This window comes from Cygnus olor, chromosome 18 (assembly GCF_009769625.2).
Source record: "Cygnus olor isolate bCygOlo1 chromosome 18, bCygOlo1.pri.v2, whole genome shotgun sequence".
Taxonomy (NCBI): Eukaryota; Metazoa; Chordata; class Aves; order Anseriformes; family Anatidae; genus Cygnus; species Cygnus olor.
In genome coordinates this window covers 314,831-341,728 of record NC_049186.1, presented here as the reverse complement: position 1 = coordinate 341,728, position 26,898 = coordinate 314,831, and the positions used below count along the sequence as shown (strand labels likewise).

Below are 26,898 nucleotides of genomic sequence, written 5' to 3'. Positions count from 1 at the left end.
AGGGCATGCAGGGAAGACACTGAAGCTTGGCCAGCTTGACCAGGGAGCAATGGTATCCACCCAGCAGGTGGCCGTGGCCTCACGGAGCTCAACCCCCACCACAACTGATGCAGCCTCCCAGACAGACTTCCAGGGGGAACATGCTGCCACCCAGGTGTGTCAGGCTGCCAGGTGTGCACTACTCTTAGGGCAGTACAGGATGGGAGGAGTGAGCACAGCTGTGGGAGGTGTCCACATTGAAGAACTGCCTCACCTGGTGGCAGAACTTCAGGACGAGGTGGGTAGGCTGAGGAGCATCAGGGAGTCAGAGAGGGAGATCTGGTGTGGCAGAGCTCTGCCATCCCTGAGACAGGTTCCTCAGCCAGCCAGTACACAAGAAATGAAGGTTCCCCTACCCCCTCACCACCAGGCAGAGGGAGGGGACTTAAGAGACAGGGGGGAGTGGAAGCAGGTTCCAGTTCAGCACAGCAGGTGAACCTCCCCACTGCCTACCTCACCTTCCCAGGTGCCCCTGCACAACAGGTATGAACTGAAACTTGATGGGCAAGCAGAAGACAATGTGGACAAAGGTCCATCCCCATTGGGGGCATTGCTGGGGGCAAGTCAGCCTACCCCTCACAACACAACAACCTCCAACAAGAAGAAAATAAGAGTTATTGTCATGGGGGAGTCCCTTCTGAAGGGAACAGAGGGCCCGATTTGCCGTCCAGACCCGACCCATAGTGAAGTCTGCTGTCTCCCTGGGGCTCGAGTAAGAGACATCGCTCGGAAAGTCACTTACCTGATATGTCCCTCTGATTATTACCCCTTATTGGTTTTTCATGTTGGCAGTAATAAGGTAGCAAAGAGAAGTCCAAGAGTGATCAAAAGGAGTTCTTGGCTCTGGGGCAATTAGTTGAAGGATCAGGTGCACAGGTAGTGTTTTCCTCCATCCTTCCAGTAGCAGGGATCAATACTGAAAGGAACAGGCAGACCCAGCAGATCAATACATGGCTCTGAGGCTGGCAATGTAGTTTTGGGTTTCTTGATCATGGTAAGGTCTACATGACACAAATACTGGCTCCCGATGGAGAGCACTTTTCTCAGAAGGGGGAAAAGGATTTTTGCCCAGGAGTTAGCAGGGCTGATCGATAAGGCTTTAAACTAGATTTGAAGGGGGAAAGGGATAAAACAAACAGCCAAGAACTGTGTAAATATACCAAAGATGTTCCCTAGCCAACCTGAAACAATGACAACAATGCATCTGAAAATACATCTCTTTCCGGATAGGGATCTGAGCAAATACTGAAAACATAATAAGACTTAATGGTTTCTAAAGTTAAAATCCTTTTCTGACTTTTTTTATTGCTTTTAAAATAAAGAGAAGATGAAGTAATGATAACACTTTTTCACCCCTCATCTCCAGTACAAAATAATCTAATGGTAAGAGAATTTACCCAAGCTATGAGAGACCTGAAATCAACAAATCAACTTCTACTGCCACTTCAGGAATTCAGATCCCAAGCTCTCATTCCCATAGGTATATAGCTTTCAGCAAGCTCCCAGTGTGTGCATGTACCTATGTGGGAATGGAACTTTCCTTCTAAAGTTCTATTCTCACTGGTGGGTGGGGTGGGGTGGTGGACTATAGGAATGATTGGGACACAGAGAGAAAAGCAGGGATTTCTACCTAACCTGATGGTTAAGAAATTCATCTGTGGGGGAAAGGTCTACATGCTAAACTTTATTGTAGGTCTCTTTGTATATACTGCCAGCTAGGAATCCTTCTCACTGGTGATCCTTCAGAGCTGTGGTTAACTGTCTCTCCCTTGTTTGTTCTAATTTAGGATTTTTTTCTTCATAGTAGAAGAGTTTCAAGAGAAAAGCTGGTGAGTTTCATTCTTTGCTTTCCTCCCTGCAACTATATTGTAACTGAGTGATAAAGGTGCAGGTGAAATTAATGTTGATAATCAACATACATGGAAAAAAAATAATCCCATGTTTACAAACAAAAAACAGGTTCTAAGATGAATGTCACCACTAAAAAGAGGTCACTGAGATTTTGCTATTTCTCTGAATACATCAGCTTCTGTGATTGGTAATGGTTCAGAAAGGGATTTATTTATGGGTGTGCAGGGGAGAGAGATGTTATTAGGATATGAATAGAGCACAAAGAGAAACTATTACATGACTGTATAAACACATGATGCACCCACAACTTCCAGTTCTAGCTACATGTAACCCAAAAAGAAGTAAATGAACTGACAAAGACTCAGAGAAGGACAACAACAGTGAACAAAGCAGTGTAACCATTTCTGAGTTAGGAATTGTATAAAAACATATGGGTAGAAAAAGAGGTAGGAAGGAAATAATGTTTCACTACAGATGATGCAAATTCATTTTTCAGATGAATGACTCAGAACAAATGAAAGGGGTTGCCCTGCAAGCATGCAATTAATTTATTGACACAGGATGTTGTAAAAGCTAAATGCTTACAAGAGTACAAAAATGACAGAATAAATTCATTGAAGAAATCCATCAAAAACTATTTAATACAAAGGCATATTATCAGGATCAGGGATTCCTTGAACCTTTAGCTTTTGCAGGCTGGGAGAGCACTCTGAGTAAGCAACACTAAATTATATTTCTTCCTGTATATCTGTCTTGGCCATGGCGGGGGACAGAACAATTGCCTTGATGGACACAATATGGCTGTTCTGCTGTTTTCGTGTGAAGGTTTTATTCATTGTAGTATCCCATGTAAGAGGAAGGAATTATATTTATGTTTGCTACTGGAGGAGGTGAGAAGAAGGAAGCAGCTGATTTTAGAAGTTTTCAGTCACACCTGCTTAAGTTAATTTTGTGCTCATATAATGAGACAAAGGAATAGAAAACAGAAATATGGGATGCAATTTATCTAAAACTAGCCAACTCGCACCATTTTAGACATCCCTGTATTTAACAACAATTAATCTCAACTGCATCTCATCACCCAGTCAAAGCTTTTAGCAAATGATGATATTCATCCCTATTGTATCAACATTTATGCACCCAAGATAACAGATATCTACACTTTGAAGACACTATCATTCCCACACATCACCAACTGCATAACTAATATCCAGTAGCTATCACTGTTGCTAGTCCCGCCGTGTCAAAGATAGGTCCAACCAGCACCTCCAGCATGAGATCTTGAGAGAATGATTTGTCTGTTGTAGAAATGGCAAGCTCACACAGACATGAGAGGAAAGAGTATAAGCAGAGAGTGGGAGATTTCAAAAAAAAAAAAAAAAGGGGGGGGACAAATTTTACTTGTGATTCCTAGATTAATTTGGAGCAATAAATAGGTTCAATTAAGTAGGGGCTGCAGACCGGAAACTACATAATGCCCAGAACTAAGAACCTGAGGAACATCAAGTGAAGCATATGGGCATGAATACTTTGTGTAACAGATCAGGGTGAAGCACCCAAGGAAAATTATGGTTGGGGGTTGGGGGGGGGGAGGGAGAGGAAGGGAAAGGGAAAGGGAAAGGGAAAGGGAAAGGGAAAGGGAAAGGGAAAGGGCTTTTGTTCAACATATGTACCAAAATTTTAGAGACAACAAATAAAGCCAAGCATTCATGTTTGGCCTTCTACCCCTGTAAGACATCCTCACTACAGGGAGATGTCAATGGTGATGACACTTGTCCAACACTGTGCGGTGCAACAAGATAGTTATAGTGTTTCAGGAATAATTAGTTTATAGTACATTATAGTATAGTTTCAGGAATAGTGTAACCAGCAGGACCAGGGAGGTGATTATCCCCTTGTATTCTGCGCTGGTGACACCGCACCCCGAGTCAGTTTTGGGTCCCTCACTACAAGAAGAATATCAAGGCCCTGGAGTATGCCTGCAAGTTTCAGATATTGTAAACCTACAGAATCACAGAATGGGCAGGGTTGGAAGGGACCTCTGGAGATCATCTAGTCCAACCCCCTCACAAACAGGATCACCTAGAGCACCTTGCGCAGGATGGCATCTAGGCAGGTCTTGAGTATCTCCAGAGAAGGAGACTCCACAACCTCTCCGGACAACTTGTTCCAGTGCTCTGTCACCCTCCCAGTAAAGAAGTGCCTCCTCACATTGAGCCAGAAGCTCCTGTGCTTCAGTTTGTGTCCATTGCCTCTCGTCCTGTCACTGGGCACAACTGAAAAGAGACTGGCTCCATCCTCTCGACACCCTCTCCTCAGATATTTATATACATTAATGAGGTCTCCCCTCAGTCTCCTCTTCTCCAGGCTAAACAGGCCCAGTTCTCTCAGCCTGTCCTCACCTGTGCAACAGGTGCCCCAGTCCTCTAATCATCTTCATAGCCCTCCTCCGAACTCGCTCCAGTAATTCTATGTCCCTCTGGTACTGGGGAGCCCTGAACTGGGCACAATACTCCAGGTGTGGCCTCACCAGGGCTGAGTAGAAGGGGAGGATCACCTCCCTTGACCTGCTGGCAACACTCTTCCAAATGCACCCCAGGATACCATTGGCCTTCTTGGCCACAAGGGCACATTGCTGACTCGTGGTCAGCCTGCTGTCCACCAGGACTGCCTGGTCCCTCTCTGCAGACGTTCTCTCCAGCAGGTCATTCCCAGTCTGTACTGGTGCTTGGGGTTATTTGTCCCTAGGTGCAGGACCCTGTACTTGCCCTTGTTGAACTTCACGAGGTTCCTCTAGGCCCAAATCTCCAGCCTGTCAAGGTCCCTCTGAATGGTGCACAGCCCCCTGGGGTATCAGCTACTCATCTGGGCTTTGAGTTGTCAGCAAACTCGCTGAGGGTGCACTCTGTTCCATTGTCCATGTCGTTGATGAATAAGTTGGCGAACACTGGACCCAGTACTGACCCGTGGGGGACACTGCTAGCTACAGGCCTCCAACTAGACTTTGCACCACTAAGCACAACCCTCTGAATGGTCCTACAGGCCAGGACTGCAAATCCTTCTTGTGATCCGCAAACTGGCAGTCACCTTACCCAAGCTTTATGTTGACCTTAGACTTGTCAGCACCCTGTACAATGATATAAGCAAACATAATGAGAGAAAAATCAGTCTCACTAAGTCTTCCTCCTTCTCTATCAGTATGTGCAGATAGACAGAGAAGATAGATGGGATCCATTAAGAACACGGGTTGTAAAGAAATAATTGTGCACAATTAGGAAAAAAAAAAAAATTATTTTTAAAGCTCCTGAAGTCAAGAGCCAAGGGTTGCCTTATTTGGCATTATTAGAGCTGTCTTTGAGCCCCTTAATCTTTTATCCTGGCACAGAGGAGCATTAAAAAAAAAAAAAAAACAGGTCAGTGCAGCTGACTCCATACAACCTTGAATCAATCCTGTCTCTAAGTAATTGGGAGACAGATCACAGCTTCAACACATTTACAGCTAAAGAGCAAATTATTATTAACCAAAAATAGAGCACTTGAATGCTGTGTGGGCAGAAGGTTACTTATAAAGAGCTACAGCTGAAAACAATCTTATTCTTTGTTACCTCAGCATCTCATGGTAAGTCCAATTTGCTTGATTCAACATCTAGGGGCACGTTCTTCTCAATCCCCACTTCTAACATTCTTGTTCATGTTTTGCATGCAGTGCTAAGGTTAAATGACCCACCCCACTTCAGTGTGGTAGCAGAAGTAGAGCCATACTGTGGGGCCCTCTACAAATTTTGCTACCTTCAAGCCCTGTGAAAGGCACAGAGAACTAACTCTGAAGGCAACTGAAATTGATTGGGTTAATAATATAGCTCATCCTTTCCTGGATGCTATATATTTTTTTCCAGCAGATCACAGCAATGTGGGGAGGAACACAAGATTTTCTGTGGGATTTGACTCTAGCTTAAGAGTTGTATGGCTCTGTGTACAGTTCATCTCCTGGGAAAGACTACACAAAGAATGTGTACGTGTTTAATAGAGCATATGCTCAAGGCATATGTAGTGAGAGCTAACCAAGGCAATGAATTCTTGATTTAACTCTCTCTGTCCTTTTTTTAACCATTCCACACAGATACTGAAAGCAGATTTTCTCCTGGGCTCTCTGAAGGTAAGGGTTTAACAATAAGGTTGTTTTGCTGTTTGATCCTGAGCCATAAGTGTAGCTCACCTAGACAATGGTAGGGGTGGGTGGCAAAGGACTATGTTGTAGAACCTGGTTAACTGCAAAGGATATGTTTTAATCAGTAGGAGCACGTTCATAGATCTTGGTAGGAAATACCCCAGTTATGGGGAAAGAAAAGTGACAGATATTCAAGCTTAGCCAAGAAGGCATGAAACACAGAGATGGTAATGTCTTTTTGTCATGTAAACTGGTATTCTGGGACTTGTAGACAATTACAATTCATCCCCTACCATCTGTACAACTGCTGGAAATCTGAAACTGAGGGCTGTGCTCAGAGAGGATGCTCACAGTACAATTTAAGAAGAGTTCAAGTTTATCCTGCCTTTAGTTTCCTCTGGGGTAAGGTCTCAAGCACTGTATGCTGACTTATGTATGTATGGCTTATCTATGAGGTCCTGAATACAGAACAAAGTTCAATATGATCTTGTCTCCTATCTGATAGACAGAACTGTTTATGAACAAAGAGACACCTTCATAAAGAACTTATATATGAACGATTCTCTTCTAAGTTTTCTAGGGAAGGTTAGTGACTGGAAGAGTTCACAAGAGTAACAAAAGGAACCATCCACACTTGTGGATGCCTAATACCACAAAAGGTTCACTGAAAGAGTTGAGGTGCTGAAAGGGGTGGAAATGCAAACTATCTATTCAAAGAATGCCTTTCTGTCTTTTCACGAAGGCATAAATCAAAGATGATTCAGTAGTCTAACAGACTGTGCCTCCCGAGAAAATTTTGAACAACCTATCAGCATTTTCTGATGCTCTACTTAGCCTTTTCATGGCTACAGTGATATAGTTTCTCTCTTTCTTTCATGTTGCTTCACTTGAGCCATTCAGAGGAAGGATCATATAGGTTAAAAAAAAAGCTGGGCTCTGTATACTCAGAATAATAATTTCAAAGTATGTTAATGGTTCTAGATTTTGTGCTTTGAAGTTCCTGGGTGTTAAAATCTCTTGAGAGATGCAGTTTCTCAAAGTCCTGCAAGGTACAGATTCTATTGCAGATAGGTTTTGCTGGGTGAGCTCAGCAATACTGCATCAATGTGTCCAAAATCAAAACATTGCAAATGCATTTGAACTGCTTTCATTATCTTCTTGGCACCACATAAAAGCACTCTGTGTTGATTACTTCTGTACCTTACTTTTATGCTAGGTTGCAGAACTTTCTGTTTATGTTAGTTTCTGCCTACATTATTTCCACCTGCGTTGCTTCCAGATAGTCTTGAATTATCCACATCAGTCCTTCCAACTGCAGCAACCAATAATATCTATTTGTATTAAAGAATTTTTACTAAATGTTGTTGAAAATGTAAAATAAAACTGAACACAAAACCTTCCTATGAAATTTTTCTACTAGAAGAATCCCTACTAGAATGTCTGGTATGTATTGGTACATACAAACTATCTTTTAATGACTTGTAACTGATGTCACCCTACATAATATAATCAAGCTAAAAGGTACTTTGACATTGATATTTTTTGAAAGGTAATATCAAGTACTTATCTATCTAGGTAACACTATGCTTTGAATTATTTCCTTTACTACACATTATATTCCTTTATTTGCTAATTTTGTCACTGGTATGTAAATGTTTTATATTTCATAGGTATGATAAACAGGTTTGGCTCTAGATGGATGATGATTGTTGCTCACAATTTGTTTCCATGCTTGATACAGAAAGAAACTAGTTGAACTTTCCCTGTTTGTCATTAAAACATAGAAAACAGAAATGCATGAAGAATGCCTCCACTTAGAAATTAAGTATGAGAACAAATCTTAACTCGCTAATCTTACTCCTGTCTACAAGAAACTTCCTTTATTAAGACTTCTTCAGTGAATACTTAAAATTGACGCCGAGGTTAGGTGCCTGAGGTTGATTAGTCCTCTTCTTCATTTTAGTCATTGAGTATGATCAATTTCTGGATAAATATAAATTACAAATGTACAGGATACAGGATATCTGAAACTCTTCTAAAGTCCTCCAGAATAACTCCAGTCATGACATCAGATGCAGAGATGGCAATCTTTGGAGACGCTGCTCCCTATTCATGGAAATCTGAGAAGGAGCGAATTGAAGACCAGAATCGCCCATTTGATGCTAAGGCAGCCTGTTTTGTAGTGGATGAAAAGCAAATGTATGTGAAAGGTACCATACAGAGTAGAGAAGGTGGTAAAGTCACAGTTAAAACATATGATGGTACAGTAAGTGCCATTAACTGTTACTCATCGTACATAACTCATCCAGTTCTAAAAGTTCCCTGGCTAATATTTCTCTCCTTTTGCTTCTCTCTGGTTTTGTCAGACTGTAACAGTAAAGGATGATGAAGTCTTTCCCATGAACCCTCCAAAATCTGATAAAATTGAGGACATGGCTATGACGACCCACCTCCACGAACCTGCTGTGCTGTATAACCTCAAAGAGTGTTATGCAGTCTGGATGATCTACGTAAGTACAAACAGAAGGAGATCTGTGCTTCTGAGGGGTTGAAGACACCTTTCAATCTCTCTGAAGATATTCCTGACTTTTCACCTCCTTTCCTCATCTCTGTTTCTTTTTTCTCTCTTGCATATGTTCTCCTTTTGTATCCTATGTATCATTCCTCTTCTTCCTTCTTCCCTTTGTCTTTCCTTGTCATATGGTAGATTTCATCCATTCTGTGATAGGTCATTCCTCCAATTTCATTTCTTCTGCTGCCCTGGTCTTCCCAGAGTTTTGTTGGCCTCTGCCTTCCGAGTTCTCCTCAGCAGTCTTCCTTTGGGTAGCTGGAAGGCCTGCTGTGCCAGGCTTAGCAGAAACCAACGTGCCTGTTTTCTTCCTCTCAGACCTACTCAGGTCTCTTCTGTGTCACTGTCAACCCCTACAAGTGGCTGCCAGTGTACAACCCAGAGGTGGTGGCTGGCTACCGAGGCAAAAAGCGCCAGGAGGCCCCTCCACACATCTTCTCCATCTCTGACAAAGCCTATCAGTTCATGCTGACTGGTGAGTCATTTGGCAAGAACATAGCCTGGCTGCTTGGTCAAGGAACACTTAACAGTTCAGGCATCTTGCATGCTTTTCTACTCAAGGCATGTTGGAAATGGCTCCCATAGTCCTATGGCAAAATTCAAGATTAGACTGACTATGGCATCTTAAAGAACCCTGTAGTGTTGGATAATGAAAGAAAGGCAGTAGCTAGCTATTCAGCATTGTGCCAAAATAAGGAATTTGAAGAAACAATATGGAATGATCATAGCAGAGAATCTGACTCCAACTAAACAATACTCAATCCAAGGTCTGTACATAACCAAAAGCAAATAATAAGTGGGGAAGCCTTATAAACAACCACTGCTTAACGTTATAGTTTGGATGGCTCCATCTAGCTGGGAGTGCAAAAATCCACATACAGACTAATGCAGAATTCACCTTACCTGGTTACAAAGTGATACAGTTTCGATATAATTCTTTCCCTTGAAGTCAGTCAGCTATGTCTGAGGAATAAAAGCCCTCCACATCTCATTTGAAGAGCTCTTTCTGTGGCTTTGTTTTCAGATCAGGATAATCAGTCAATCCTTATCACGTGAGTATATTTTAATATGTGTGACAACACTGACCAAAGTAAAAATGTGTCTTATTTCCTATAATAATATTTCATTCTAACAGTGGAGAATCTGGTGCAGGGAAGACTGTCACAAAGCATGTCATCCAGTACTTTGCAACAGTTGCAGTTACTGGTGAGAAGAAGAAAGGCCATCAGCCTGGTAAAATGCAGGTATGTGATAGGCACCCTCTTTCAGTGTTTTGCTGAGAAAGTTTCTGCTCTGCAGACAAAATCAATACTATTTCTGCATTGGCAGTACCGTTAAAAGAAAGTGTCTGAGGTGACAAGCAGGATACACAGTCCGAGCACAGCTATGCTCTGTTACCCCTGCTAACCAACTTCCATCCCTCTTATAAATACTGGAAGTCCACCTAAAAAAATCAGAATCATAGAATGGCTTGGGATGGAAGGGACAGAAGATCATTTAGTTCCAACCCTCTTGCCATGGGCAGGGACACTTCCACTACCCCAGGTTACTCAAAGCCCCATCAAATCTGGCCTTAAACACTTCTAGGGATGGGACATCCACAACTTCTCTGGGCAACCTGTTCTACTGCCTCATCACCCTCATAGTAAATAATTTCTTCCTAATATCTAATCTAAATGTACCCCCTTTTAGTTTAAAAACATTGCTCCTTGCCCTATCACTACGCTCCCTAACAAAGAGTCCTTCTCCAGATTTTCTGTAGGCCCCCTTTAGGCCACTAACAGGTCTCCCTGGAGCCTTTTCTTCTCCAGGCTGAACAACCCCAGCTCTCTCAGCCTGTCTTCACAGGAGAGGTTCTCCATCAAAGATACACGTGCCCCAGAGCTGGATACAGTGCTCCAGGTGGGGTCTCATGAGAGCAGAGTACAGGAAAAGAATCCACCTCCCTCGGCCTGCTGGCCACACTTCTTTAATGCAGCTCAGGATACAATTGGTTTTCTGGGCTGCAATTGCACACATCAATGGCTCTTATCCAGTTTTTCATCCACCTGTACCCCAAAGTCCATTTCCATAAGGCTGTTCTCTATCCACTCATCACCCAGCCTATATTCATATTTGGGATTGCCCCAGCCCAAATGCAGGACCTTGCATTTGATCTTGTTGAACTGCATTGAGGTTTGCACAGACCCACCTCTCGAGTCTGTCAAGGTCTCCCCGGATGGCACTCATTCCCTCCAGTGTGCTAACTGCACCACACAGCTTGAGTCAACGCTCAAACTTCTGAGGGTGCACTCAATCCTACTGTCCATATCACCAACAATGATGTTAAATATACCAGTCCCCAACACAAACCCCTGAGCAACATCACTTGTTACTCTGGTATCTTCCTGAAAAATTCCAGCTGCTGACCACACCTCTGGGTGAGACCATCCAGCTAATTCCATATTCACCAAGTGGTCCATGTGTCAAAGCCATGTCTCTCCAATTTGGAAGACAACGATGTTGTGTGAGACAGTACCAAAAGCTTTGCACAAGTCCAGGTAGGTGACATCTGTTGCTCTTCCTTTATCCACCAACACTGTAGCCCCATCATAGAAGGCCACCAAATTTGTCAGGCATGATTTGTCCTTAATGAAGTGGTGTGGCATCCCCAGTCACCTCTCTATTTCTGTCTGCAGAGTTTCCAGGAGATCTGCTCCATGATTGTGCTCTCTTGCCAAGCACCAGATGTGAGACTGACTGGCCTGCAGTTCCTCAGGTCTTCCTCTTTTTCTCTTTTTAAAATCAGGGTTATGTTTTCCCCTTTTCTAGTCACTGGGAACTTCACCTCACTGCCATGGCTTCTCAAATATGATGGATGATGGCTTTAGAAACTTCATCTGTTAGTTGCTTCGGACCTTGGATGCAGCTCATCAGGTCCAATGGACTGGTTGCACATTCAAGTTCCTTAGATGGTCTCAAACCTGATCTTCTCTTGCAGTGGATGGTACCTCATTCTTCCCCAGTCTTTGCCTTTGGATTCTGTGAGTTGGGAGGTGTGGCTAGAGCACTTGCTGGTGAAGACTGAGGCAAAAAAGTCATTGAGTATCTCAAGTTTTCTCCATACCCCAGTAACCAGGTCCTCCATTTCCTTCAGCAGTGGGCCAAGGTCTTCACTACTCTTTCTTTATCACTGGTGTCCCCTGTAGAAGCTCTTGATGTCCCTGGCAAGATTCAATTGTCTTGGCTCTAGCTTTCCTGTCCTGACCATAGCTGCTTGTACAATGTCGCCTGTATCCCTCCCACATTACTGTCTTTGCATCCATCCTCAGCAGGCTTCCTTTTTGTGTTTGAGTTTGGCCAGCAACGCCTATTCATCTATGCAGGCCTCCTGGCATTTTTGCGCTGATTTCTCTTTGGTAGGATGCATTGATATCAAGCATTGAGGAGGTGATCCTTGAATATTAAACAACATTCCTGGCCCCCTTTCCCTCCAGGGCTTTATCCCATGGTACTCTACCAAGTAGATCCTTGAAGAGGCCATCTTTTTAATGTAGAAAGCCCCAAGTTTCAGTTCCTCTCCAGTCCTCATTTACACAAAGGAATGTTTGACCAAAGGAAGATAAGCAGCAAAAGTTATATAAATAACAGCAAAAGTTCTCTCTGTGATGGATGCCTGCCTGTCTGTGTACCTGAGAGATCTGCCATCTCCACCCGAGTCACTGAAAGAGATCAGTTGGTTCCCACTGGCATGTGATTGTGTACAACTCCCTGTTTTGTTCCTCTTGACAAGGGAACTACAGTAACTTTGGACTCCAGAGAGGTTGCACTGAAGTTAAAGTAATTTCAATTGCATCACAGAAGAACAAGCCAGTAGAAATTACTGCCTGTGGTCTATGTAACAGCCCTGAGGGGCAGCATAAAAAAAGTGTCAGACTTGGGACAGCTGGGACCACTTGCCAGACAATTAGAAAGTAACCTCAGAAGGGATCCTTCCAGGGAGGAAAGCACAAGCCCAGCTGCTGCAATCTGAGCCCACTAGTGCATTTGCAAGGCATGGGCTAGCACAGAGCAAGCAACATCCTTGTGGCACAAATGTGTCATCACAGTATGTGAGAAGGTATGTGCATCAAAGAGGGTGATGCCTGTCTGCGTTATTTGAGTACCCAAGGGCCACAGCAGAATCTTAAGGACAGGATTCCAAGCCTGATATTCTTTTCTCACTCAGAGGCACAGGTGCCTGTGATGATGGGTTGTTATGGCTACAGACAAGTTCATCACAAGCACTCTTTCCATCAGCACCGTTGTCGGATCCTCTTGGGCTCAGCTTTCACCAGCTGCTGAACTATGCTCGGCACTGATCTCACAAAAACATTGTGAGAACAGCTGAGATGTACTGACTGTGTTTTGATATAAGAAAATTCACCAGGTTTTCAGATGGACAACAAGCTGTTCTGCTCTCTTCTTGACGTTTATTCACCGATACTGTATTTCTTTAGTATTCCCAATCTCTAAGAAGTATGTTTTCTCTTCATAAAGGACCACCAAAATAAACATCCCATTATAAATGATGTCCTCTCCAACATCCCATCTCAGACACAGACTGAAATCAGATGCCAGGTAAAGAGCATCAGAACATAAATAAGGGAAGTATGTAACAAAATTTCTCAGGACTACTTTCTCAGCTCAAGCAATTTGTAACCCAGACGTACTCTAGATTGAATTTATGTAAAGAATTGCCAGATATTCTACACTGTTCTCCATTCACTGTGCTCCCTTGTCTGTTCATGGCTCACAGCTGTGCACTAGAAGAGGGTTTTTTGTGTTTGTTTTTGTTGTTGGTGGTTTTTTGTTTTTGTGGTGGAGTCAGCAGCACTGACACACATGTCTCTTAAAGGAGGAAGTTCATTTAGGAAGCTATATGTGAGAGGACATATATATTCGAGATTTTTTTATTAAAAATATGTGTATATACTTAGAGAGAGAGTTCTATATGCTACTGTGCGGCCTTAATTTTGTAAGGTGTAGCTTCATGTTCAAACTAACTTAAATCCTTTGCGCCACCTGCAGACCGTATTGGGGATGGCGCTGCCTCTCCACTGCAAGATCTTGAAGGCTGGATGCACCATTGTACACCAAGCACTATGCAGCAACTTGAGCTCTGCCACTGATCTTTCATGTGAATAAAAACTGCCTTTTTTTTTTTCCCCTCATTCTTTGTTCTCCTGCCTGTATCGGAAACCATCCCTGCAAACAATTATTTCCTAACTACTTAGGGATCAATCATGAGTTTGCTAGGAGCCTTGAGAAAAGCTTTGCCCTGTGATTCCAAAACAGCACTCTGTGACACTGCCTTGCACAGAAGAGACGTAATGTCATGGAAGCTTCTTTCCTCCAGATTTTTCAGTTAACAAGAGTGATACAATACAGTATTGAACTGTACATTTGCTTGATGATCTTCTTTTCTACTGCAGCCATATAGAAAAAGGAAAAAAAAATGGAGGGGGGAACCACCACCACAGCATCCAAGAGGAACTGTTTTTTTGTTTTGTTTGTTTAGTGTTGTTGTTGTTGTTTGGTTTGTATTGTTTTATATTGGTATTTGAGTATCATGCTTCCACCCATGTCCTACTCGTCTTTTCAAAGCATGTCTGGAGATTTATTTCTGCATTCTGAAAGGCCGCTGGTTATTTGAACATAACTGCAAAACTTTATCTCTTTTAGGTGCTTCCTACTTTAGGTTTGAGGCTGTATCACTCTCTCTCTGTCTTGTGCTTGAGTAACCCTCAAGAAAAAAATCCAGATTTTTCACGTTTTCTTTAGCTGTTATGGCCTTTGTGAGCAGTGGAATGGGAATGCAGAAGTGCCTCTCTCATACAGATTACAAACATTCTGAGCTCCACCAAAATTACTCTGGATATTATACACAATACATGATAGCATGGACAAAAAGAAAATGAAGTACAGATCAGTCTTTCAGCACTCTTCCCTGTGAAACCAATTCATAGGTGATAGCTGATGAGTGCTTAAAACATTTGCTACCTAAAGGTTAAAATCATGTGTGAGATGTAATAATGACCTGTTTGTGATGTATCCTTTGCCATATTTGTTAGCAAACTTCACTACTATTTAATAAGAACCTTTTATCGTGTAGCTAGGGAACCCTGGAGGATCAGATCATCTAGGCCAACCCACTGCTGGAGGCCTTTGGAAATGCTAAGACTATCAGAATGACAATTCCTCACGTTTGTGAGTTCATTTCTTTTTTGTTGGAATGGAGATTTCTACTATATATGTCTCATTCATTGATCGTTCTAAACGTTGGGTCGATCTCTACTACCAACAGGGAAAATTCATCCGGATTCACTTTGGAACAAATGGCAAGCTGGGCTCTGCAGATATCGAAACCTGTGAGCTGGAGCTAGTCAGCACATGCAGAATTTGTGCATTCGTGATCTCAAGATTCCCAGGAGACCAGTGGCATCTCTCTTTTTCTTAGATCTTTTGGAGAAATCCAGAGTGACTTTCCAGCTACCCAGTGAAAGGAGCTATCATATTTTTTACCAGATAATGTCCAATAAGAAGCCAGAGCTCATTGGTGAGTGCCAGCATTTCTGGGCTTGGTTCAGTGCGTTCTCTTTGCGCTTTTCCCCTGTACCATAAAAGGTGCACTGTATGCCTGCAGATCTCCTCCTTATCTCAACCAATCCCTACGACTTTGCCTATGTGAGCCAAGGAGAAATCACTGTTGCCAGCATTGATGACAGCGAGGAGCTGCTGGCAATGGATGTGAGTATGGCAATGGCACTCCTGGCCAGAGGCAGGCTCTGCTCTGGGCGCAGAGGTGACCACTGCCACCAGAGCAGCCCTACGATCAGACAGGCTGTAGCCAGGGAGGTGCAGCCTAGCTGGGGGCCACCAAGTGCTGGCCTCTGTCATTCTGCAGTAGCCGTGCCACTCCCAGCCACTGTTGCATATGCTTGGCGCTGGGCAGGCATGCAGGCAGGCAGGCAGAAGCAGAAGCCCCAACTTGTGTTTTTCTGACCTTTCGCAACTTGTCTGTTCCCTCTGGAGAGTGCCGTGGACATCCTGAGCTTCAGCCCTGATGAGAAGGTGGGGATATACAAGCTGACAGGGGCTGTCATGCACTACGGGAACATGAAGTTCAAGCAGAAGCAGCGGGAGGAGCAGGCAGAGCCAGACAGCACAGAAGGTAGGGGTTGACTGCAGACTTCATTTGTGAACTGCACCAGGAGGCAAGAGAGGAACCTCATCCAATAAAGTTCCCATCACTTCAAGACTGTTTCTGCCCTTCTAGAAACTAAATTTTACAAATTTGTGCAAGTGCCACAAAGTCACTGATTTAACTTATGCTCCACGTGGAAACTGATTCATAGATGAAGCACTGCTACAGCTCCCTAGGCATGGAACAGGAGTGTGGTGCAGCTGAGACAAGCTTCCCTTGACAACAGGCACATCTGAGTAGCGTCTGAAGTAGGCTCCTTGTAACAGAAACATTCTAGAGGACCGTGGCATCTTTGTCTATGTTGAACTCCTTTGCTGTATCTCTTCCTAGTGGCTGACAAAGCTGGCTACCTGATGGGTTTGAATTCTGCTGATTTGCTCAAGGCTTTATGCTATCCCAGGGTGAAAGTTGGGAATGAATACGTGACTAAAGGACAAAATGTCCAACAGGTACCTAGAGAGCTAATTGGTTTTCATTTTGTTCAGACAGTTATTTCAACTTTAAAGCTAATCCAGCTTTCTTTACTGCTATGGCTGTTTCTTACAGGTATACAATTCAGTGGGGGCTTTGGCTAAATCAGTCTATGAGAAGATGTTCTTATGGATGGTTACTCGAATCAACCAGCAACTGGATACAAAGCAGCCCAGACAACATTTCATCAATGTCCTGGACATTGCTGGCTTTGAGATTTTTGATGTGAGTTACAGGTAGTATGTTTGCTAATTGATAATTTTTCCAAACTAACTGGCATTATTATATTTGAATTTGTAGTTCAACAGCCTGGAGCAGCTGTGCATCAATTTCACCAATGAGAAACTGCAGCAGTTCTTCAACCACCACATGTTTGTGCTGGAGCAAGACGAGTACAAAAAGGAAGGAGTTGAATGGGAGTTCATTGACTTTGGGATGGACCTGGCTGCCTGCATTGAACTCATTGAGAAGGTAGAGGAAATCTCATTTTAGAAAAGCACATTTATTTCCTGGTCATTTATTTTAGTCCTTATGTTCTTTATAAATTGAATCATTACTTTTGAATGATTCTCCCATCAGAAGAAGCTGTTTATAAAATCAAACTTTTTGGAGTGGCACACTGCCTCTCCACAAAAAAAAAAAAAAAAAAAAGATTTTATGAACAACATGGCTGGGATGGAAGGGAGTGAGGCCCAATGTTAATTTTGCTTTCAACAGTAGACAGTAAGGTGAAACTTCAAGTCTTAGTCCTTGCAGTAGCTGACAGAATTCAGAGTTCCTGGTTGTAGTGATCTTCTTCTTTCTGGTTCCTTTCTCACTGCCCACTGCCACTATGCTGGTGTCTTGATGTCAATTAACCCCCAACTACAGCATTATGAGCAAGTGTCCAGTGGTTACTTGTGCACAGCACTTAAATATTATGTGCAAATCCACTGTACACACACCCAAATATCTTCCTTCTCAGGAGAATACAAGTACCTATTCCCAGCCTGGTGCCCATTCAGCCATTCCATGAGCACATTCACGACTTAGTATTCATACCCATGGATGATGCCTTTGCACATAAAAGCTTCACATTTCTTGCTAACCTCCCACTGTTCCCACCACATAGTAGCATCTACAAACAACTCTACCATTCACAGCTGGTGCCTATTGCTATACTTAACACTCAAAATCCACACTTACTGCTCAGTGTCCACATATTTTGTGCCTCATGTCTATGAAATGTAGAGTAGTTAGAGCCAGAGGAATTACACCACCTACATTAATCTAGCACTGTAGTCACTTTTGTAATGGCAGGAAAGAAGACGCTTCTAGGATACAATTCATCTCATAAAATACATCCTGTTATTGACTCTGTGAAATCTCTGCATAATGCTTCCACTGATTCTAGAACAATATGGACATCTATCTCAGATCTACATTCTATTTTAGAGACACCTACAGCTAGGCAAGATGAATCCTAACCCCAGAGTTCTCACACAACAGCCACACCTTGTGGGCAAAAGTTTAATTCAAAACTTGGTATTCCTGCCCAACACCCAGTTCCTGTGTTTGCTGATGCTCTGTAGGATCCCTACTTCTAGCTTTGGCAGCTATCTATCTGACATCAGATGTAAGCATCTGATCATCTGATAGTCTTACCATATTATATATAATAGGTACATTAAAAGAAGGAACTCCTAGAATACTATCTAGGCAATGAAGTGCAAGTCAAATCAGTGTCTTCAGCAAAATTAGAGGACATATCTGCACTATCAGAAGATTCCTAATGCAGCTCAGATGAAGGCTCTCATGTGGCTAAGGATATGCCTCTGTATCAAAATATTTCAATTTTTAAATACATTCTGTGACAAATTAGAAGTCAGTGGGTATTCTAAAGCACCAGATTGCTGGCATTTTTGCCCCATATAAGATGAGGAAAATCTAATTCATCATGCATATCCATTGGAGACCACACAGGACTTGTTAGATATTATCTGTGTGCATTCCTGAGGAGCCATCAAACTAAGTTCAACATTGGCAATTGCAACCTGATGACTTGTAACAGACTTACAAAACATCATCAGTCCCATGAACAGGGCACTGAAACCTGCCTTCTGAATTCCTATTTTGATTTCACTGGTTTACATTCCAAAGGGTTTAGGGCAGAGATGACTGAAGCTGTTGAATATAATGTGCATGACAAGCCTCTCACTCAAAGATGTGTCTAAACACTACTGCCAAGTTGCCGTTTTCATAGTTGTGGCTTGAGCAGCAAAGGCTAATTATAGTATGTCTCATTATTATAGTAACTAGTGATGTATTAAGAACCTGTGCACTAGAAATTACAGTCACTGTAACAAACTACAAAACACATGCAAAGTGAATTTTTATTTCCTTTATCTCTCCCTGACGCTTTCTTTCTTCATGTATTCATATGTCTCCCAGCCCATGGGCATCTTCTCCATCCTGGAAGAGGAGTGCATGTTCCCCAAGGCAACTGACACCTCTTTCAAGAACAAGCTCTATGAACAGCATCTGGGCAAAAGTCCAACAACTTCCAGAAGCCCAAGCCTGCCAAAGGCAAGGCTGAGGCCCACTTCTCCCTGGTGCACTATGCTGGCACAGTGGACTGCAACATCTCTGGCTGGCTTGAGAAGAACAAGGGCCCCCTGAATGAAACTGTTGTTGGGCTGTACCAGAAACCATCTTTGAAGCTCCTGTCCTTCCTTTACTCTAACTATGCTGGTGCAGAAACAAGTAGGTGCTTTTTTCAGTGATGATTGATAAGGCAAGAAAAAAATGAAGTCTATTTCTCCTCCTTGTTGTACTCTCTAGCCTCTCATCATCCCTAATCTCATCCTATTCATGTACACAGATATGCCAAACTAAGATACCACCATGAATAACTGCAGAAAGCACCATGTTTATGTGGTGTGGTGCATAGAAGCAATGCTCAGCAAGTCCAAAACAAAATGACAGGCGTTGGATGTTTCCTGGCTTACTGAGTTGTGAATCATATGCATGGTCAGCCATCATCCAGACGGGTGCCAAATATATGTGCAAAGTGTAAGCACTTAATAGACTTTGGAGACAGAGTTTTGTTTCTTTAGGCGAACTGGAAGAGCTAAAAGTAATGGAGAGGTTCACAGCCTTACACCTTCAAGGAGATCACAGAACTATTTCATATTCAGCTGAGCAGTCCTGGTGCAACAGGAAAAAAAAAAAGAGAGAGACAAATTAATTTAGAAGTCCTCTAAGGGCATCAGAGAGCAGTTCAACCTCTTGCCCTTTTTTTGTGACTTAAGGCTGTCAAGTAGGACAGCCAATGGGTCTGTCTTACCAAAAATGGCCATACAGATTACCACAAAAAACAATATTGCGGAAGCTTGGATGCTAGGCAAAAAGAAGTGTTAGTATAGAGTAGTAGTCAACTCAGCCATCAGGCAAGTGGACAGCTGGGTTTGAGGCTCAAGAGGGTATTGCATACTCCTAGGAAACAGCGGGGATGAGGCAGTTGTGGTCTTTACTGGTATCATCAATACAAGGAAGGTGAGAAGAGAAGACTCCATTTAACTCTCAATTTAAATGACTTCAACAATACAGCAATTCTGAAAAGGTACTGAGCTTCTTGGGTTTGTATTCATGAGACTATATTTCATTTCTTGCCTTGGGGATGCCATAACTCAGAATAGGTCCCTATTCTTCAACTGGAACATTAGAACAAATTTTTCCTAAAGGCTTCACTGCATTCATGAACAAATGTCCACCGCTGAACCATTCATGTGGCCTTTCACCACATTACAACAATACAAAAATAATTTGAGAGTATATCTTTAAGTAAAACCAATTTCCAGTGGCACACAGTATACTGCTATGGAGCTTATGTCAGACCATAGTGTTACATACCACCACAGCCATATACATTATGATGCAACTTAAGTCGTGCATCTGAGACCAAAATATACCATACACTGATTAATAAATAACCAGCTGACAGCAATTTACATAAAACTCCCATGCAGCAGTGAATCAGTCTTTCACATTAAAATATAATGTTTATATTAGTCCATAACATACTGCCTACTCTAACCATTCAGCTCTTATGTATTTCTTCCAAGGTGATAGTAGTGGTGGCAAGAAAGGTGCTAAGAAGAAGGGGGGCTCTTTCCAGACAGTGTCAGCTGTGTTCAGGGTATGTGAATTTCCTCTTAAAACTGAGCCACACTTCTTTGACATCTGAATAAAAATGCAAAAGCTTTGTAGCTCAGAGCTCAAACCCCATGTTTTGTTCTATCACAGGAAAATCTAAATAAGCTGATGACTAACCTGAGAAGCACCCATCCTCACTTTGTGCGTTGCTTGATTCCTAATGAGACCAAGACACCTGGTAAGTCTGTTATTATACACTGGACTGACCAGAATTGGGCTGTTCAGCTTCCACAGCAACTTCTTCCAGAACAGCTCCCCATGCATACAAAGTTCCTGTGGGGGTTGGCCTATGGAACAGTGCTCAAGTAAGCCTTCTTGTATTTTTTCATGATTGTAAAATTTTGAGCATTATATGGTCCACCACACTTACTCATCTTTGCTTAATGTGTGTACAGAGCTGATGATAAAGATGGGATGTATTAGAGCTGATGAAATTGCATGTCGCGAGTAACAACAGTAGCAAATTTCTAATAAATGCCTATTTTTAAGGACCACTATGTCATTCAATACTGTTGGGCTCAGCCCAAGACAATTTAACAACTCAAAATATTTCGTGTTAGAAACTGATTCACTGAGCTGGAGGACTGACAAAGAAATCATGTATCATTTGTAGAATTCCCTGTATAGGCTGCTGGGTACTGTTTGCACCTGAAAAGCATTGTGATATAAAGTTATTTTCGTTCATTTATTGAATTAAATATTTAACTCATGCAGAGTTTAGTCTCCAAGAACAGTCAAGTTTGGGGGGTATTTCATGTGGCTGTTATGTACCTGGGGAGAGTTGCTTGTGTGGGTTTTAGGAGTCTAATCTATAGGAGGTCTGATACTCTTGGAATGATAAGGTGTAATGGATGTAACAAGAATACAAGAAAACAGGAGCTTAGCACCTATTTAATCTGCTCCAGAATTTCAAAGCATTTCTTACCTTTCTTGTTTATGTCTCTTTGTATAACCCTGAAGACCACAAGCATGGTTTCAGCATCACACATATGTATGACACTCAGATTTCAGCTATTCATCTGAACTTATATGTTCAATGGAGAGAAGCTGGCATTTCAAAGTATAACTCATTTGGCTGCTTTTATGTGTCTTAGGATGAATCACATCCTAGAAAAAAATGCTTCTGCTTCACTCCACTGACTATAAACGAAGCCCATATGGAATGTCCTATGCTTCGTATCCCTAAAGTGAAGAGAGAGGAATCCCACTGGGGTCTTGACAGGCATAGAAGGTGTAAGTGTATTAAGGAAATCTACTGAAATATACACGAATGAATGATTTTGCCAAATATGACTGTCATTTTAATATTCAGAGGTGACTCAGAGGAAATTGGACTTTTGCCTTCTAAGAAAAAGAATAGTAGTAGTGTGTGAACAAAATTAAGGATTGTAAAGTGAAGAGAAACTGGTCATTTTCTGATTTTAGCTGATTTTAGGCTGCTTATGCTTGACTTTTCTAACCATTTCTTTGGTTACACCTTTATTGATTACAATGAAAAGGTAAGTGTTAACAATATGTACCATTCTGCATTAATTAATGCTTCTAGGAGCTGAGAAAAATTTCTTCATGACCAAGTGATTCCAAGAGTATTTTATTCGATTGTACTTTGTTTGCAATACTTGGAATAAGGTTAAGAAATACAGTTGATTGTTATACCTGATAGATACTACAGGAGAAGAGAGAGAATTATTCCAATTTCAATCAGCTGTCCTTTACAGGCAGTTAAAGGGATTGAAAGCTTTAAGCATCTTGCTTATCCTCTCCTGTGTAGGAATCTATCTATCAAATCTAATCAAGGTTAAGTATAGTCAATACTTCCACAGCAAATCCAAGGTAAAATCTTACATAACATGAAGAGCTGATTATCCAGATGGTATTACATTCTACATTGTGCCACCTCTACCTATATCCAGTGAGTGACATTTTTCAGCTGGTCTTCTAGAGTACTTTTCTGTCATTTTTGAGAAATGTCTCTCCCTGTGCCTTTTGACCATGTGAGATTCACAAGCATTGCCAGCCCTAACATTCGGAGTAGTAAAGCTCATCTGGTTGATGCAGCTCTCTGCAACTTCTGTGAATTGAAAACATGTTCTGTCTTCATTTCCTCCATCCTTAACCAAGAACTGGTTGAATTTAACAAAAGGAGAAGTTGTACTGTCATGCTAGTAAATATGGAGACTCTCGGGGGGGGGAGAAAAAAAAACAGTCATGATGTATGTATCTTGTTTAAGGTGAAATGGACCATTACTTGGTGATGCATCAGCTGCGGTGCAATGGGGTTCTAGAAGGCATCTGAATTTGCAGGAAGGGGTTTCCAAGCAGAATCCTTTATGCAGACTTTAAGCAACGGTAGGTCTTCAGTTATTAGTCTGTTAATTTAAGGATTCAGTAAACCCAAAACTCAGGTGACAAATCTGGTGACATCATGGAGACACATCCTTTGAAACAGACTAATTCAGTGGAATTTGAGGGAATGTCATCATAAATACTGTCTTAGTTTTCTCCAGTCTTCTCCCTCTTTGATCAGAGATTTGTTGATTCATCAGAACCCGTATCATTTCTGAACTGTAGTCATTGCCTGGTGATTCAAAAAGATGCAAAATGCTTTTAGGGCAATGAATTAAATAGCATACTAGATTGCTCTTTCTAAGTCTTCTATAGGCTTACAAAACAATACAAGAATAATAAATGTCAGCGCAGTCTCCTTAGAGTGCACTACCTAAGCATTCCAAACTCCAAGGCTTTGTTGGTGCTCTGTCAGTTGCCTGCATCCTGTGCCTTGCTTTCTCTTCTTTAAGAGATAATGAAACTGGCTCAAGTGAGCTCAATTGCTATAAAGTGCTGAATCTGAATTGGTTGTTATTATTAATAAATGTACCAGTAGCATCTTACATGCTGACCTGGTGTAAAAAGCTCTTCCCCTCAAGAGGACATAGCCTGTCTGTTTCTCCCCTCTGTTCCCCTCCCTCCCCTTCCCTTCCTTCCCCTTCCCCAGGAAATTGATAATTTTTTATCTTTTTGTGACAAGAGTATTCAGACTTCGAGGAAATGCAGTCTAGGATGCAGGACCTCTCTGAATATGTGCTGCAACCTGCTGTTTAATTCACTATGGCATTAGCTGATCTCAACTGTCAAATCATAATTTGATGTGACAAGGTGAAGGGATCTCTCCATAATGGCCATGGTCCAGAACCAAAAAGTGCTATACAGTACAAAAGAAATGTGCTGAAGTTTAGGAAGAACTACAACAGAAGCCTAAAATACAGAATAAAGTTCTTGTGCCACTTTCACTTTCTTGATTTTATATATTTTCTTTCAATATCTACTCGAGAACAAGAAGTGCCCCAGAGTACAATCACCCATCCTCATTGCTGTATCTGAGGAAAACACTTTAGAAGAGTGAGGTGATCCTGTCCACGACACAGGATTACCTTAATAATTAAGCTACCTTACAAAATGCTAAGACTTCTGTTAGCTAAAAAATAATATTGTGCCATTTTTAGCCCAAACTCAAGGCTTCATCGGTAGAACTTGTACAGACAGTGACTTCTGCAAGATCTGTATTGCTTTTGGAATATAGATTATTTTTGTCAGCAGTTCTAATTTATCTTCTACTTTAATTTAAATAGCCTTTTTCTGATCAATGCAACAAGATGAGAAGAGAAGGTTGACATGTTCTCACCATGTTCTTCCTAATTCCTGGACCTGCAAACACTGTTAAGTATGCACATTAATTTTGTATGTAACAGCATACCATGTTGTTACACAGCCAGCAGATTCCTTTGAAAAGTAGACATATCCTCTTGTCATCATGTTCTGTTCAGCCAAGACTGTCTAGATTTCAGATAGCATATTCAGTTGCTTTCAGACAGCTCAGTTTCCAATCACATTATCTTATGATATATGATGGCTCCTATTCTCCTCACACCGTTTGCAACCAGTGCCTTGCAACTTGTCTTACCACGGGTACAAGATTCTTAATGCCTCAGCCATTCCAGAAGGCCAATTCATTGACAGCAAAAGGGCTTCAGAAAAGCTTCTTTCCTCCATTGATGTGGACCACAACCAATACAGATTTGGCCACACCAAGGTAAAGTCCTTGTGGAAGAGTGAGTATAATCAGTGGCAAAAAAAAAATACCATTTGTTTAAAGAATTTCTTCCATATGAAATCAGCCTTCATGATGACTAGGAAACAAAGTACAACACAAGCAAGAAGGAGCACACAAAACTTGTCTGGTTCTTGGGGTATGTGTGAGCGTAGGCCTGTCAGTCCAGGCAACACCATGCTACCAGAATGACCCTGCATGGCTGTAACTAGAACTAGTGCTGCCCCTTTCTCCTGCCAGATGAATTCCCTGACATCAGTGCACATTAGGCAAGCTAAGGTAAGTTTAGGAAGACAGACTTTTCAGGGGATTTAGGCACACACACATCTGTCTTCCATATGCAAAGCAGCATTAGGTGGGACACTGATTCTCTGACCAACACAATCAAAGCAGTACTATCTCTGGACACAAACCCAACTGTATATACTATTATATGGACATAATCATGTATGGCTCTCAAGCCATCTGTATGTCAGTTTACAGAGCCTGACCATTAAGACACAGAAGGATACAGTGAAGCAACAGGATTGGATATCATACTAAGTTGCAAGTTAACTCTTTGTTTTAATAACTATTGATGAGCTAGATCTTGCACAACCTACTCTGGAGTGTGCCTCAGATAACATTGCAATAATGTGATTAGTTCACATATAAAGTGACTTGTCATCAATCACAGGAACACTGAGGATATGAACCCCAAATTTCTCTAGCTGTTCAATGTTTACTCTGCAGGTGTTCTTCCAAAACTTCTTTAAACTACACTGCATCAGCTTCCAATGGTTGTGTATCTGCCTAGCCCTCAAACTATTCAAACCTCTTTTATGTTTTAGGTGTTCTTCAAAGCGGGTCTCTTAGGACTGCTAGAAGAGATGAGAGATGAGAAGCTTGTGAGCCTCATCACTCATACACAAGCTATGTGCAGAGGGTACCCTCATGAGAACTGAATTTAAAAAGATGAATGAAAGAAGGTAATACAAGGACACACTAAGTACCATATTGCGTCAGACCAAAAGTCTAGCAATGCACTATCCTGTCTCAGGCAAAAATCTGTCCCCAGTGAAGACCCTTAGAAAGACTAGGGGAAACAGAAAAAGCAGAAACTAATACTTTCCTTGTTATAGCCTTCCAAATTCTCGCAATGGCTGTTTAGCAATTGGACTGTGTATCTGGACCACGATATTTAATATTTAACAGTGAACTGTTCCTCCAGGAATGCGCTAACTTTTAGAACCATTTTCAACCTCTCCCTGTGATGGAGACAGACAAACCTTTCCATTTGTTCAGTTGGCTTTTTGGCATATGCTGTCTGATAATTTTATTGAATCTCATTAGTCCGGTTTTGTAAGGAAAGGAACAAAATCACGTTCTGCTCTCCTTCTCTTCAATTTTCTTTCATGATTTCATCATCTAAGATGAAGAATTCTAGCTTGTACAGAGAAGGTACTCTATACTTCTGACCATCCCACATACCCTTCCAAATTCTGTTCTGTCCCTTTAAGGTGGAATGATTCATGCAAAATTTGGAATGTAGGGATGGCAGCAGTGGGTGAGCCAAGCAAACTGTCTCAAACATTGTTGACAAGTGAAAGCTTTAGGGAGAGCTAGGATGCTCTTTGCTAACCAGTTGCTTTTATCTATAATATTCTACAGCATATAATTAGTTCAGGGACTTCCTGACCCAGGCATAGTTTCTAAGAATTCAGTAACTCTTATTGGATTTCTCTGCAATGAACTGTCGAAGTTCCCCTTGAACTATGGGCATAAACAAAAATTCTTCGGCATTCAATACCATAAAAAAAGATTTAATTTCTGTTTTCGTGTTCTGTCTTAATAATTTCTAATACTATAGTTGCTATTTTTTGTGACCCAAAAGCATCAAGATACTGCTTCCACAATTTACAGTAACTCCCATATTTATAATCTCAGCAATAGTTCATGGAAATCAATTTTCACTCCGGTCTTTACCTGAGCACTTGTACTTTCTTTGAGATTCGGGAAAGTCTCAGATTTCCAGGCAACATTCCAGAGAAGTTTGTCTGTTTTTAAGTATTTCTCTCTTATGCCCATACATAGCTATTGTTCATGCTACTGAACTAGTCATGCATCAATCCAGGGCCTAGAAATGACTTTTAATAGAAAGAAGCAAGGTGAGATTAAAAAGTTTCAGGCAAAACTTCCTTGAGCAAAATGCTGATGCTGTGTGACCAATAACCAGAGTCTGTTTCTAACACAAGTCTCACCAGTCTGATAATCTGTATCACTTTCACGCGTTT

General features: G+C 41.8%; 1 long non-coding RNA gene and 1 pseudogene across 2 annotated transcripts in view; one reads left to right on the top strand and one right to left on the bottom strand.

Moving 5' to 3' along the window:
- Positions 1-26,898, bottom strand: part of LOC121056914 — a 56,371-nt gene that overhangs the window by 12,201 nt on the left and 17,272 nt on the right. The window contains exon 3 of one of the 2 annotated variants that reach the window (XR_005813558.1): positions 782-955. This is a non-coding gene — a long non-coding RNA (uncharacterized LOC121056914). Of the gene's footprint in view, positions 1-781; positions 956-22,111; positions 23,096-26,898 lie in introns of those variants that run through there. The other variant, XR_005813559.1, reaches the window with a different exon arrangement.
- The window catches only part of LOC121056913, a 36,297-nt pseudogene continuing 17,397 nt past the window's right edge, over positions 7,999-26,898 (top strand).